The sequence below is a fragment of the Lampetra fluviatilis genome, chromosome 5, assembly GCF_964198595.1.
Source record: "Lampetra fluviatilis chromosome 5, kcLamFluv1.1, whole genome shotgun sequence".
Taxonomy (NCBI): Eukaryota; Metazoa; Chordata; class Hyperoartia; order Petromyzontiformes; family Petromyzontidae; genus Lampetra; species Lampetra fluviatilis.
In genome coordinates, this window is record NC_136279.1 from 21,591,589 (window position 1) to 21,607,073 (window position 15,485).

The 15,485-nt window shown below is 54.3% G+C and overlaps 1 pseudogene; it reads right to left on the bottom strand.

Moving 5' to 3' along the window:
* Positions 1 to 3,185: 3,185 nt before the first annotated feature.
* LOC144932345 (uncharacterized) overlaps positions 3,186 to 15,485 on the bottom strand; it is a 32,322-nt pseudogene continuing 20,022 nt past the window's right edge.

The window sequence follows — 15,485 nt, forward strand, 5'->3', positions numbered from 1 at the left end:
CGAGAGTAAATCCACAACATTTACAATCGTATGATAAAACTGGTTGTAATTGCCAGCGAAACATCGCACTCAAGTGTAATTTACGTTATCGAACCCAAAAAAAACCTTTATTATGGGTTATAAAAATTTCAGCAATTAAAATATAGTTCGACTAGATACGTGAAAATGTAACTAATTCTCAAAACATTTTGGCTTTCACTGCCCGTATATCCTTGCATGCACTGCAATATAAATATGCAGCGTACACTTACATTGTGGTGGTGGCTCTTTTGAGGGTTGCATGAGCTGCTGCCACAGTTATAGTGAGGATAAAAGCGTGGTCATTACAAGCAGGGCATTTAATCCTTTTGTCAAGCCAGAGATTAGTCGATTGGAGGATCCGGGAAGTGTTATTTCTGTCGGAGAGCATCCAGAGCAACAAAACAACTTAATATTTGTAATGAGTCCTGACTTAACAAACGTCTCATAGCGTGTTCCTTATATAGAGGCGTATTGGCATGTTCTGTTTACATGACAACCCTTACTAGTTGACTGTGTCGGGTGGTGGTGGGTTTAACGACACAACATTTATATATTTACGCGATCTAACCAAAAAAAAACCTCTTGTGAATATTAGTCGTGAAACCTACGTGTTCAATTTCTCCCCGTTGTCGCGTTGATTTTTCTCCGGGTCCTCAGGGTTTTCCCTCCACATTTAGAATCGTTATTCCCTGTGAAAGTCAACACGAGGTGATCACCCCAACGTATCCCTACACGACCCTTACACTTGCACCAGGGCCCCATGCCAACCACGCTTCGCCATTTCTGCAGCATTAAACATCACCCCGGGTTTTCTTATTTGCTGCACTCTAATTAATCACCAATCACCTGCTCATGTCACTATTACCCAAGTGGACTTTGCCCTCCACTTGACCTGGAGTCACGTGGCATTCATATCCATTCTCTATTTGAACCTTATGGCGGGACCCCGGGGTCCCATAAGCCCCCGGCTCTCGCATAAACTGCGTTGCGACGTCATTTTATGTCTGTTGAAGGCGAACGACACGGCGATCTAATCCTCTCGACGAGCTCTACACGATGTGCTAATCAAAGTTTAAAAGTTGTGTTTATGACTACGTCAATTTTAGCAACGACGGGTGCTTGGTGAAGAACGAGAGGATTGATTTCTGGTGGGTCGCGGCGTTTATGTGCGCGGTGAGACGGAGTTGCCAAAAATAAATTAATCAATTACCATTTTGACTTCCGTTTATTCGGGACCCCGTGATCCCGCCATAAGATTCATTTACAAACTAGTGCATCACCAATCTCCCCGAAGCAATAAATCTGGTTTTTCTGTAACTTAATTTTGACTATGAATGTTTTTTTAAATGAATTTATCCGAGCCAAACTTTTGTTATAGGACATGTATTTTCCATAATGTTGATGTATGTGTGTGCGTGTTCACCGTGATTCATGTTTGTTGTAATACGGTTGATTTTGGTCTGATTTCCATGAATAATAATATCAACATGTAACGCACATCATACCCTATCTTATTCTCGTCGAGGGAAAATGACTCCAACGAAGTGGCTTATCATCATCATCACGTGCCAATTGATAGCAGCCAATCGCTCTATAAACGCTTGAAGTTCATTCTAAACGTGAAGGGAAAAACCGGAGGACCCGGAGAGAAACATCCACGCGACCACGGGGAGAGAGCGAGAGACACGCAAACTCCAAATCTACAGCAGGCGTCGGTGTCGGGATGGAATCCTGACTCAGTGGACCCTACCTATAAAAAAAAATGAAACCCCACCTGGTAGTAGATCAATATCCGGCAAGCTGGTGGTAGCAGCAGTAGAGTGCATGTGTCATGCCGCCGCCACAAAGCCGTTCAGCAGGCGCCCCACCTACGACCTCGCCACCACCAAGCGACGGAGCCGACCCCGCGTCCCCCTCACCTCACCTCACATGAACACACCCGCACGCATTTCCCCCCCCCCCCCCCCCATAGAGCTGGAAGGGAAGGTCACCTGATCGACCGGTTTTTATCCGAGAAACCCTTATCGGGATTAACTCTCACGGTTTCCGGCGATCAGGGAATTGGATGACCTCCCCCGTGCTACGTGGCACCGCGGCGCTGCGACCGGCCTTAATATGGTGTGGTCGCGGCGTGGGGCATTCGGCCACCGCGGTTGAGGAGCATTTCCCCCCACACACGCAAGTATCGACGGGGCAGGCAGAGGGAATAAGCATTGTGATGGAGGAGCATCATTAGAAAACACGCAGCGCATCTGAACTGCAATAATAGCGACGGCACACGGTGCGTGAGAAAGGGATTGATTGGAATTTGCGCCGTGCAGGTCGCTCATTGATTAGCGGAACAAAGGCACCACGGAACCGCCTGGCCCGGGCGAGGGGGGCACGTGCCATTGTTTGGAGTTTACGGACAGAGGATTAATTAGCATAGCGAAGGCGCACGGTGCGTGGGAAGGGGGTAGGGGCCCGAGTCCGGGAATGAGGATAAATGGGGAACGCAAAGGGGAAATCGCTCTCTTACTCCAGCGCCAGGCGACCAGACGCAGCTCCAGCCAGCGACCCGGACGTCCGTGCGACGCACCGAGGTACGCTGTTAGCACAAGGATCAGCGGACCGCCGTGGACACTTAACAGTGAGTAAGAAGGTGAATTAGAATCATAGCAGATAAATCGGGAATAGGTATAGAGGTATCAGCGTAGGCCAGCCTCGTCGACTCACTGATTTAACACCAGTCCCAGGTAGCAGACAATAAATCATTAATAGCTGATCGTGGCCTCGTGTGATCTCGTGTTATAAGTGTGAATGCGTGTGGTACTGTGTATGCGTAAGCTCGCGGCGTGCGTAATCGGCGTACCCCAGGTGCGCGATCATAACGTGAGCGGCGAGCGCGGCGCAAGAGTGGGTATCGCGTGTGGAGCTGTATGTGTGTGTGCGCGCACGTTCACGACGTGTATAATACAGGTGCGCGATCCTAACGTGAGTGGTCAGGGTTGAGTGAGTGCCGCGCAGAGCTGTGTGTGGGTGTGCGCGTACGTAATTAACCATGCCTACTACGCGGACCCGCGGGGGAGGGGAATCCTCGAGCGACGGCTCTCACCCCATGGGTGAAGAACCCAGCAGCGGTTCGCCTAGCAGCGAGGGGGCGAGTAATGAGGTTAACCCGGCCGTTAGGGGTACCGAGGGAGGGATCTCGGGGGCCAGCGACCCTCACACATGTCCCGGGTGAAGGCGAGGGAGCCGTAGTGCGGCTCCGGCTGCACCCCGAGCAGGTCGCACATGAGCGCGTACACGTGCACGCTGTCGAACGGCTCTGCCACGTAGCCCCCGCGGAAGCATGGTCCGAAGGCGCGGAAGATGGTCCACATGTCCGCCTCCGTGTTGTCGTAGCCGTGGTCGCCCTAGCTGAACTGGAATACGATCCTCTGTTGGGAGAGCGGGCGGATTTCGAGCGATCAAAACGATGCACTTTGTAAGTGGCGCCCCCCCCCCCCCCCCATTGGGGCAAAGAGGAGGCGTTTGGACCCCCCCCCCCCGCCGCGCCTTATCCGCCCTCTCCAAATATTTAGATGGCCCATTGTATGTCGGAGACCAATTGTGAGAATTTTTCATGAACGTAAAATTGATTATACTTTACGCGTATATAAACTAATATTTCATTCTCGATAAGTTAGAATTATATAAATGAAAACGTTATTTTCCACATTTAATTTAGTTTCGCAAAATTAGCCATTTCAAAAAAAATATTATTCCTTATTAAACTGGAAACAATTTGCCCGCTCCAAAATATTTAGCTGGATGTGTAGTGGTGGTATTGACGTGCGCCGACTGTGACAGTGATGGATCACGGGGCGGCGCGGGGTGCGGGGTTGGGCACGCGTTGTGGGCGTGATGTGGACGCGCGCGCCGGGAGGGAGAGATGACAGGGCGGCGCGGCGTGGGTGGTGAGGCACGATGAGATGTGGGAAAAGAGGATCGTAGCCAGCGCCCAGCGATTGGTCGAATAAGTGGGTGCTCGCAGCGACGTCCGCAGGTGGGGTATAAAGGGGGACGCGCGAGAGCACTCGGGGAGGGAGAGTTACCCAGTTGAAGACCCGAAGACGGAGCTGAAGACCTAGTGCCACGAGACCCCTAGTCCCGCCGTCCTTGTGGGGACCGGGGCCCTGTGTGGCTCGGAGGCGAGGCTGTGGGACCCGGGGTCCGACGCCCCCGTGGGTCGGGCTGGGGACCCACAGTCGAGACGGATACCCCGGGCAGGGAGTGTCCCGAGTAGCTCAGGGGCGTTAGTCGCCGAGTAGCTAAGTGGATGTTGGTCATCCGAGTAGCTCAGTGGCGTTAGTCGCCGAGTAGCTAAGTGGGTGTTTGTCACCCGAGATACTAAGTGGATGTTGGTCATCCGAGTAGCTCAGTGGGCGTTAGTCGCCAAGTAGCTAAGTGGGTGTTTGTCACCCGAGATACTAAGTGGGTGTTTGTCACCCGAGATACTAAGTGGGTGTTTGTCACCCGAGATACAAAGTAGGTGTTAGTCACCTGTGAACGAGTTTGATAAAATAAAGAGTGTGTTACCCGTGAAGTCGTCTCCCGCCGAGTTACTACATTACAACTGGCGTCAGAAGTAAACCTATCTTCAAGAAGTATGGACACAAGGAAGACTACCCGTACCCACGAGCGAGGTCGGGATGACGACGGCGTACCGGGGACACCGACCTCGGGAGTAGAGGACGAGGAGTGGCCGCCGATGCAGCACCTCGGGGTGATGGCCGACGCTCTGCTTGCCTCCGACACCAGCCTCCAAGACGCACACTCCCGGTTGGCGGAGTTGCTGCTCGCCGCCGCTGCAATCTTGGCCGAGATCTCCGTTCCAGCGGGCGAGAAAACGGCTGCGGGGTTGGAGGAAGGAGCGAGGCTGGCGGGATCCCGCCAAAAGGCGCTTCGCGCCAAAAGTCTGGAAGTTCCCGCCGTTTTTGAGGGGCCGCCATTGATTGGCGGGAAACACGGACGCCACGTGGCCGGACACCTCCGCGCAGCGCAGCCCACGTCATCAGCGCGCGCCGGAGCTCTCCATTTTGCGCCTGACAACCGAGCCGACATTTTAGACAACTACAGCGGAGCGCGGGAAAATCTCTCCGACGTCGACGACGATCGGGTCCTCCAGCAAAGATTGCCCGCGCTGTCGGCGTTCAAGGCGGATGGGGGCGACTGGGGAGCCTTCCAACGAAGGTTCCTCGCTCATCAGGAGATGTCGGGGTGGTCCGACACCACTGCCCTGCGTGCGTTGCCAGCGATGCTTGACGACGACGCGCTTGCAGCCTTCACATCTGCTGCAAGGTCGTCCCGCTCTATGCTCCAGGCCGCACTACACCTGATGGCGAAGGTGTTCGGGCCGCCCTCCACGTGTCGCCACCAGTTCTACGATCGGCGGAAGGTGGCTGGAGAAACGACGCTCGCCTATCGCACGGCACTACTCGCCTTGGCGGACGCAGCTTTTCCCCGCATGGATAAAGAGGGGAAGGACGCCATGGTGACGGAGCAGCTGCTGGTGTTGGCCCACGAGTTGGGGGTCCCCATCAATGTGGCGGACGAGATGGATATCTGCTCCCTGGCGATCGCCATGAGCATTCACGCGTACGAGGTCCTCAAACGCAGGCCGGGGGTCGTCTGCAATTTGGCGGGGAACGCGGTACTGGCAGCCACGATCGCCGAACCTCAGCCAGCTGCGGTGCAGGTGCAGGCCTTCGCTGCATCGCGTCCGGGGGAGTGGAGAACGGGAGGTCGTTCGCCCACACGTTCGCCCCGCAAGCTGGAGCAACCGAAACCTACGACGTCCGTCGTCTGCTACAACTGCGGCCTTCGGGGTCACGTCGCAGCCGGGTGCCGGGCCCCGCGTCAGCGCGCCACAGGACCACGTCGGGACGACGACCAGGGCCACAAGTCATCCCAACAAAACCCGGCAAGTCGCGGCACCTCACACGTTCGGTCCACAAACACGGCACATTCGGGTCGCCGCTTGGCGGTGGGGGGTTCGCAGCTGGGTGCCGGGGGTTCATTTCGGCGAGGGGGGTCCGTACGCAGCCCGCAAGCAGTCGAGTGGTCCGAATTGGCCCACAGGATCGTGGCTGCGTCGGCCGGGTCGTCCGTGGTAACGGGCTTCATTGACGGGGTTGAGGTCCGGGTGCTTGTTGGCACGGGTGCGTCGGCCACCATCATCTCGGACCTTATTTATAACATTCTTCCCGTCCAAAGTAGACCCCTTCTGCCAGTAGACGTGCCATTTAATGCGGCGAATGGGGGATCCCTGGGGATCATCGGCCAGATTCGGGCGACTATTTGCATTGGTGACATCAAATTGGCGGGCCCTATTTTTGTATCATCATCGCTGGCCGTTCCCTGTTTGCTAGGTATGGACTTTTTGTCCAAAATGCCCATCAAAATTCTCATAGATCAGGCCTGCATTGAGCTTCCGTCAGGTCGGCGGCTTGCGTTCTTGACGAGCCCTACCAAAATACGCACGGTTTGTGCGACGGTGCAGGCGCTGGCAACTCAGACTGTAAGGGTGCCCCCGGGATCGAAAATGTTGGTACCCCGTCGGTTGAGGAAGCCACTCGAGATGGGCGCGGTGGCACAGGGGGGGCCGTTGGGGCCGTCTAACAGGGCCAGAAGGGGCCTCGACTTAGCGGTTGCTCAAACCATGGTGAGAGGGGACAGTGAGCCGTTCGTAAGGGTCCTGAATACGGGGTCGCGGCCGGCCGAAATTGTGCAGGGAACGGTGCTGGCTCACGCCGCGCCGCTACCCGTTGAGGAACGGCTCGTGTCTCAAGCGGATTTCACTGTCGAGGCGCATCCTCCAAGTGATGAGGGGACAGAGTGGTTGGACTCGTTGTGTGCCGGTTCTGCTAACTTGTCCAAAGTGCAATTGGGAGTCGACGCTCCCACGGGGAGGGATTCGCTGTTGTCATTGCCCCTCATTGAGTGGGGCCGTCTCCAAATGTCCGACAGCTCCCTACTTACGCTACGTCGAAAAGTTGGCGCTCCCGAGGTAGGGGATGCGCGGGTCGGTTCCTGGGTGTGCAGACAGGGCCTTTTGATGAAGTGGGACAACATGTCCCGGGGTCACGTGCTCGTTGTGCCTGTTGCTATGCGGGGTAAGGTCGTTCTGGCAGCTCATGAACGGCTCATGCATCTGGGTTTTCAAAAAACGCTCGCCCTAATCCAGCGAGACTATTATTGGCCGGGGATGGGTAACGACGTGGCGAACATTCTTAAGGGATGCGTAGGGTGCGCCGAAAGAAAACCGCCACCATTGCCAGCTAATCCACTGCTGCAATCCATTCAAGTTTCGCGCACAAACGAATTGGTTGCGTTGGACATCTTGGGGCCCTTTCCTGCTACACCGAGGGGAAATAGGTTCCTGCTGGTTGGCGTAGAATACTTCACCCGATGGCCCATGGCATGGCCACTCGCCAACCAGTCGGCTGCAGCGGTGGCGGACGCCTTCGTCCAGGGTTATGTTTTGGACAAGGGCGCCCCCGAACGCTTGCTGACGGATCAAGGAAATAATTTTTCGAGCGGTTTGTTGCGCGAGGTGTGCGACCTGTTGGGTACAATGAAAGTGCGTACTTCCCCCTACCACCCGCAGACTGACGGGATGGTTGAGCGTCTGAACAGGACGATTACGTCTATGTTGTGCCAACAGGTCTGCGACGATCAGGTTGATTGGGACTTACAGGTGCCGGGGGTACTCGCGGCCTATCGAATGGCCCCTCATGCGGCGACGGGGTTTTCCCCATTTTTTCTTATGTATGGGCGGGAGGCCGATCCGGCCATGGACGTCCAACTGGGGATTTCCCAGCCACGTGCAAAATCTAAATTGGCAGACCACATCAAATTTAATATCGCCAAATTGACTGAAGCGCGGGAGGCGGCAAGGTTGAATTCGCGGTCGCGGCAAATTGCGAACGAGAGATTGCATGAGCGGAGGGTGCATACGCATGATTGGAAACCAGGCGATAAGGCCTGGCTGCATTGTCCACATGCACCGTTGGCTACGTCCCCCAAGTTGTTGAGACCTTGGAGGGGACCGGTGGAAATTGTGCGGGTTGCACGACCCCAGAGTATACAGATTAAATGGGAAAAACGCCGTTGGTACGTGCACCCCTCCCGACTGAAGCCCTATACGGCACCGTGTGACCCCGTTCTGTGCCGTAACGACCGGGCGTGTGATGTGACCGTCGACTCGGGGAGGGAGGTGTCACAGGCTGCTCCTCACGTGTTTCCACCTGACCCACCCCCAGGTGCCTCGGGCTTGACGGCTGCTAACCGTCGGGAGCCTGAACCCCGCGGCACGCACGGGTCCTCGGTGCCTGGCCGATGTCTTTCTGAACCGCTGGCACCACCGGACGTTCAACCGCGTCTGGTGCCGTACGACGGACCGGCAAGGCGGACTCGGGCTAGGGCACAACAATTTTCATGAAGACGTTTTTTTCTCAACACCGAGCTCGCCCGGTGTTCCCCTCTGCCGGGGTAATGTCCCGTTGTAGGGACGCTCGGAAAGGATGGGACACTGCACGAGTCGAAAGAAAAAAAAAAAATTTCCATTTATTTTCCTTTCTGCATACACATTGCTATTGTCACTCGCCGGTTTGTATATATTGTTCTATTGTAGCGGTGGCATTGGTTGATGGTTGCGGGTGGTAGTGTTCGCGTCGTGTTGTGTTGTTACGTTAGTTGTTGTGTTGTGTTACGGGGCACACAGGGGGTTTGTATATTTTTATAGCAGCCGGGTCGGCTGCGAGCTATGTGGTAGGGGGTGATGTAGTGGTGGTATTGACGTGCGCCGACTGTGACAGTGATGGATCACGGGGCGGCGCGGGGTGCGGGGTTGGGCACGCGTTGTGGGCGTGGTGTGGACGCGCGCGCCGGGAGGGAGAGATGACAGGGCGGCGCGGCGTGGGTGGTGAGGCACGATGAGATGTGGGAAAAGAGGATCGTAGCCAGCGCCCAGCGATTGGTCGAATAAGTGGGTGCTCGCAGCGACGTCCGCAGGTGGGGTATAAAGGGGGACGCGCGAGAGCACTCGGGGAGGGAGAGTTACCCAGTTGAAGACCCGAAGACGGAGCTGAAGACCTAGTGCCACGAGACCCCTAGTCCCGCCGTCCTTGTGGGGACCGGGGCCCTGTGTGGCTCGGAGGCGAGGCTGTGGGACCCGGGGTCCGATGCCCCCGTGGGTCGGGCTGGGGACCCACAGTCGAGACGGATACCCCGGGCAGGGAGTGTCCCGAGTAGCTCAGGGGCGTTAGTCGCCGAGTAGCTAAGTGGATGTTGGTCATCCGAGTAGCTCAGTGGCGTTAGTCGCCGAGTAGCTAAGTGGGTGTTTGTCACCCGAGATACTAAGTGGATGTTGGTCATCCGAGTAGCTCAGTGGGCGTTAGTCGCCAAGTAGCTAAGTGGGTGTTTGTCACCCGAGATACTAAGTGGGTGTTTGTCACCCGAGATACTAAGTGGGTGTTTGTCACCCGAGATACAAAGTAGGTGTTAGTCACCTGTGAACGAGTTTGATAAAATAAAGAGTGTGTTACCCGTGAAGTCGTCTCCCGCCGAGTTACTACATTACAGATGCACCACTGATGCCGAGCGATTGCGGGATAAAATGGTTGTGCAGACAACATGGGTGGATTTCAAACCACTACATTTGACACGTACTGTCCTGCCGTTTCAAAATTGTATCAGAATTATACCACGTCCAATACAGGGAAGATGATTGTGACTGTCTGAGCAACTGGTGTGCATTCTTATGGTGTTCTAGAAGGGCTAGAAATCTGGAAATTGGCTTTCATTCATAGGGGACTGCATTGCTTTAAGTATCATTTTAAACACTTTAACAACATGAGATCCCCACCCGTTAGTGAACCAATTTATTTGCGTCCCATTGAGTGTGATGCTGATACCAATAGAAACCAGGCGAATCCTGCTGCAGCTTACGAGAACAGGATATAGGCACACCACTTTTAAGCATGAACAGCTGTGCTTATATCAGAAGTAACCCATTTCCTTCCCCCCACCATTGTAATTTAAGCATATCAAGCATACATCAGAACTGCTTGTAAAAGGTGTGCTTATATACTTATGTAGTGGTGATACGCGCTGGGTGTATATGTCGTGTGCCAGCGCGTATGTACGGGTGTGTGTGTGGTGACGCGCGCTGACGGGGAGGAGCAGGCGTCAGTGCGCGGGTGGGGGTAGTGCTGCTGATTGGCTGTGTGCCGGTGACGCGCCCAGAGGGAGTGATCGGGTAGCAGCGCGGTGTGATTGGTCGGGGAGTGGAAACACGCGCTGAGCGGAACCGGATCGTAGGGATAGCGCGTGGGGATTGGGTAACTGAGGAGCGGTGCCGACGTTGAGGTCCGCATCCGCTCCGTCTCCCGGGAAGAAGGGGTATATAAGGTGATGCACAGAGGAGCAGGGGCAGAAGTGGAACCATCTAAGAATGAAGACGAAGGTGCAGAGATAGAGCCCGGAGAGGAGAGTAATGGAGAGTAGAGGAGAGTAAGGTATAAGTGTGTAGCCAGCGAGATAGAACGGTCTACACGAGCTGAGTAATGTATAGTGTGTAGCCAGCAAGATAGAACGGTCTACACGAGCTGAGTAATGTATAGTGTGTAGCCAGCGAGATAGAACGGTCTACACGAGCTGAGTAATGTGTAGTGTGTAGCCAGCGAGAGAGAACGGTCTACACGAGCTGAGTAATGTATAGTGTGTAGCCAGCGAGATAGAACGGTCTACACGAGCTGAGTAATGTGTAGTGTGTAGCCAGCGAGAGAGAACGGTCTACACGAGCTGAGTAATGTATAGTGTGTAGCCAGCGAGATAGAACGGTCTACACGAGCTGAGTAATGTATAGTGTGTAGCCAGCGAGATAGAACGGTCTACACGAGCTGAGTAATGTGTAGTGTGTAGCCAGCGAGAGAGAACGGTCTACACGAGCTGAGTGATGTATAGTGTGTAGCCAGCGAGAGAGAACGGTCTGCACGAGCCGAGTATGCATACGGTGTAGCCAGCGAGAGAGAAAGGTCTACACGAGCCGAGTATGCATACGGTGTAGCCAGAGAGAGAGATGCAAAGTCTACACGAGGCGAGTGGAGAGTGTAGCAGAGGCGCAGAGTCTACACGAGGCGAGAGAGGAGTGTAGCCGAGGCGCGGAGTCTACACGAGGCACAGAGAGCCGGCAGCACAGAATCCAGAGCCAAGGGAAGACCTTGAGTGGGTCCATTCGTTATGGGCCGCCTCGGACGATTTGTCGGCGGCGCAGTTGGGTGCGCTGCGCGAGTTGCTCATTGAATTCTCTGATGTATTCAGTAAACATAAGTATGACATTGGGTGCACGGATTTGTTGCACCATCACATTGAAACGGGCGATGCGGCGCCGGTCAGGCTAAATCCCTCCCGACTGAAACCGTTCTCGCCTCCATATGGCCTCCCCTTGTGTCGTGATGGCCGGGCGTGTGACGTGACCGGCGACCCAGAGGGGGAAATGTCTCTGCCTGATCCACACGTATTTTCGCCTGATCTGCTCCCAGGTGTCTCGGAACTGACAGCTGCCGATCACCGGCGGCCGGATCTCCGCGGCGGGGCCGGCCCTTTCAGGCCCGTTCCGCGCCGTCTGGAGCAGCTGGAACCGCCGGACGGTCGTCAGTGTCCCGCCCCATACGATGGACCAGCCAGACGGACTCGCGCCAGGTCGTGCTACTTTGCATGACCTGCCTCGTGAGGAGTCGGGGCAGTTGGAGCGCCTCGTCACTGCGTGTAGTCGCAGGGACGTGGGGCGCGTTCGTTTCGAATTTGCTCGTATCGTGTTATTGTTGACTTTTCGGGTTCATTGTCAATCTGTACATAGTTATTCTTGTTGTTGTTGTTGTTGTGTTATGTTACGGGGCACACTCGGGGGGTTACGGGGTTTTTTTTTGTTGGTTGTCGTTTTATCGTCGCGGTTGGTTGTTGTTAGCAGCCGGGCCGGCTGCGAGCTATGTGGGAGGGGGTGATGTAGTGGTGATACGCGCTGGGTGTATATGTCGTGTGCCAGCGCGTATGTACGGGTGTGTGTGTGGTGACGCGCGCTGACGGGGAGGAGCAGGCGTCAGTGCGCGGGTGGGGGTAGTGCTGCTGATTGGCTGTGTGCCGGTGACGCGCCCAGAGGGAGTGATCGGGTAGCAGCGCGGTGTGATTGGTCGGGGAGTGGAAACACGCGCTGAGCGGAACCGGATCGTAGGGATAGCGCGTGGGGATTGGGTAACTGAGGAGCGGTGCCGACGTTGAGGTCCGCATCCGCTCCGTCTCCCGGGAAGAAGGGGTATATAAGGTGATGCACAGAGGAGCAGGGGCAGAAGTGGAACCATCTAAGAATGAAGACGAAGGTGCAGAGATAGAGCCCGGAGAGGAGAGTAATGGAGAGTAGAGGAGAGTAAGGTATAAGTGTGTAGCCAGCGAGATAGAACGGTCTACACGAGCTGAGTAATGTATAGTGTGTAGCCAGCGAGATAGAACGGTCTACACGAGCTGAGTAATGTATAGTGTGTAGCCAGCGAGATAGAACGGTCTACACGAGCTGAGTAATGTGTAGTGTGTAGCCAGCGAGAGAGAACGGTCTACACGAGCTGAGTAATGTATAGTGTGTAGCCAGCGAGATAGAACGGTCTACACGAGCTGAGTAATGTATAGTGTGTAGCCAGCGAGATAGAACGGTCTACACGAGCTGAGTAATGTGTAGTGTGTAGCCAGCGAGAGAGAACGGTCTACACGAGCTGAGTGATGTATAGTGTGTAGCCAGCGAGAGAGAACGGTCTGCACGAGCCGAGTATGCATACGGTGTAGCCAGCGAGAGAGAAAGGTCTACACGAGCCGAGTATGCATACGGTGTAGCCAGAGAGAGAGATGCAAAGTCTACACGAGGCGAGTGGAGAGTGTAGCAGAGGCGCAGAGTCTACACGAGGCGAGAGAGGAGTGTAGCCGAGGCGCGGAGTCTACACGAGGCACAGAGAGCCGGCAGCACAGAATCCAGAGTCAAGAGAAGCGCATTGTGAGGAAGAGAGGCCACGCGTTGTATTGTTATAGGTCAGGATTTAATAAAAGAAGTGTGTTCCCGTCAAGGAGTTTCCTGCCGTCATTTTCCAATACTTCACTTATATAATATAATATTTGTTTATTTATTACTAGGTTGTTGGGGGGCGCCCCCGAACAACCACAGCCTACGGCGGCCCCCAACAGACTGGTCAAGTAAATCCTTACGATCCACTCGCACAGCATGCGGTGGGCCTTCATCCAGCAGTGGATTTAAGCACCAAAAAAACTGCAGTACTAATGTAATTAGAAACGTGTGTATATGTCCGTACGTAATAGATGTGTGTGTAGTGCACGTGTGTTTTACCGTCAAAAGTATTATTGAAAAGTATTATTGGAAAGTGCTGTAAAAATAACGCGAACGGCTTTGCTGTACTTGAGGACTTTCAATAAGTCGAATAAGAGCGGTTTTACGCGGCTTTGACTTAAAACTTTCACTCTAAAAAACCTTTTTTGACGATGTAACTTTAATGTGAATGAATGAAAATATATTTAAACTTTAGTTGTGCTATTTACATTAACTTCTAAGAGCTATGACGTATTACTCACTGAAAGAACTGTTAGGATTATTTTCAAGGTGTTATCTTAAGGGGTCTTTGGAAATGTTGGGGGGGGGGGGGTCGCCCTCGCCCTAAGCCCCCACCCCTGGGGGCTCTGGTGTGTCAACCTCCGGTCACGGGGGGGGGGGGGGTGGAAGGCTCTTATCTTAAGGGGTCTTATGGAGGGGGGGGGGGTCCCCTCCCCCTCAGCCCCCACCCCTGTGAGCATGGTGGCAGATCAGCTGCCCACAGCGCCGTACTACGGTGCAACATCACCTGGGGGGCGTACATGTTTGTGAGGGGCGCCCCTCTAGTTGGCTGCTTGCTCTCGGTCACGTGACGCACTTCAACCAATCCATGCCGCGTTAATTACACAATGACAGAGTCACAGAATGACAGAGTGACAGAATGACAGACCTGGATGTTTCTATATATTTATACGGATAACTATGCTGGCAGTCGCGTAAGATGTCGCGTTTGGTGCGAATACTCAACCTTGACCACGTAGCCAGGGTCTCTGTACATCAAGATGGGCAGGATGCGCTCATTGTTGCGGTAGTGAAAGCGCTCTGGGAACTCTTCCTTCTTATAAACATGCAGGTGCGCGTGGGCACCCTTCAGGTTCTGGTACACCGTCTCCTCCTTCCCTTCCTTGGGCAGAAGCATGCCGGACGGTCCGTAGTCCACCAGGTCAAACTTGAGGTCCATTGTGAAGTTGATGTAATTTGACAGCTTTACATTGAGAGTGTCCTTCAGGCCGCTCCTCTCGATGGCCTCCACCAGGAAGCCGATGGTCTCGTCCACCTCTTTCACAATTGCCGCGCCGCTCTTCCGTCTCTGGTCCATACTTGTGGCCCGTGGAGTCCGGCTCGCCGCAGTACAGGCCCACGAAGTCGAGGCCGTCCTTGACGAACCAGTCCATGACGATGTCAATGTTGAGGAGCCACTCGGTCACGTTGCTGTTCGGATGATCGTCCGCTTCCGCCACGGCCTTGGACGGAGTCTGCCCGGAGTACGTGGCAGCTCCGCTGGGGAAGTGGAACGAGCCGGTCTTCAGGCCCTGCAGGAAGACAACAGAGAGATCCGTTACTAACGCGTGGCCTCTATTTGTGTCCACCGCGGTGAACCTCTGACGAGATTACCTGGAATGTACCGAACAGAGTTGAGTTTGGATTGTTGTCCACAATGCATAGGCTATTGTGGGGCTAGAGGGCAGCGTAAAAAAAGAAAATCAATTGCCGCGTTGTACGGCATTGGATTATGTAGCACTGAACCCTATGGCGTGCAAGGCCTGGGAAGGCCCTCACCCAGCACTAGATTGAAAAAAAGGCCGTAATTATAATGTACTAAAGCGGGCCCACGTCGCGACGAGGAATGTGGGCCGATGGTGAAGACTAATGATGGGAGTAGCAGCTAAAGGAGAGAACCCGCTCAAGTGGTGGAAGTCCACGGCAGGGATGGAATGAGGAATGATTATATCAGCTCGTGCGTAGGTGCTAGCGGGATCGTTCCATCGCAGCCCGGTGAGAGATATTGACGGCTTAAGGAAGGCCTTCATCCAGCAGTGGATTGATCATGGCCGATGATGATGATGATGATGAAGAAAACATTCAAGAATCCACATCGGTGTCCGATATATATAACTATATAGCTCTTTCTCAGAAGTGACCTGGCCACAAATGATAGCTCAACGAAGTGGCTTGTCACATGGAAATTTATAACAGCAGCGAAATGCTCTAAACGCGTGTTTATTATAAATGTGCAGGGAAAAAACCGGAGGAACTGGAGAAAAATCAATGCGACCACGTGGAGATAGACATA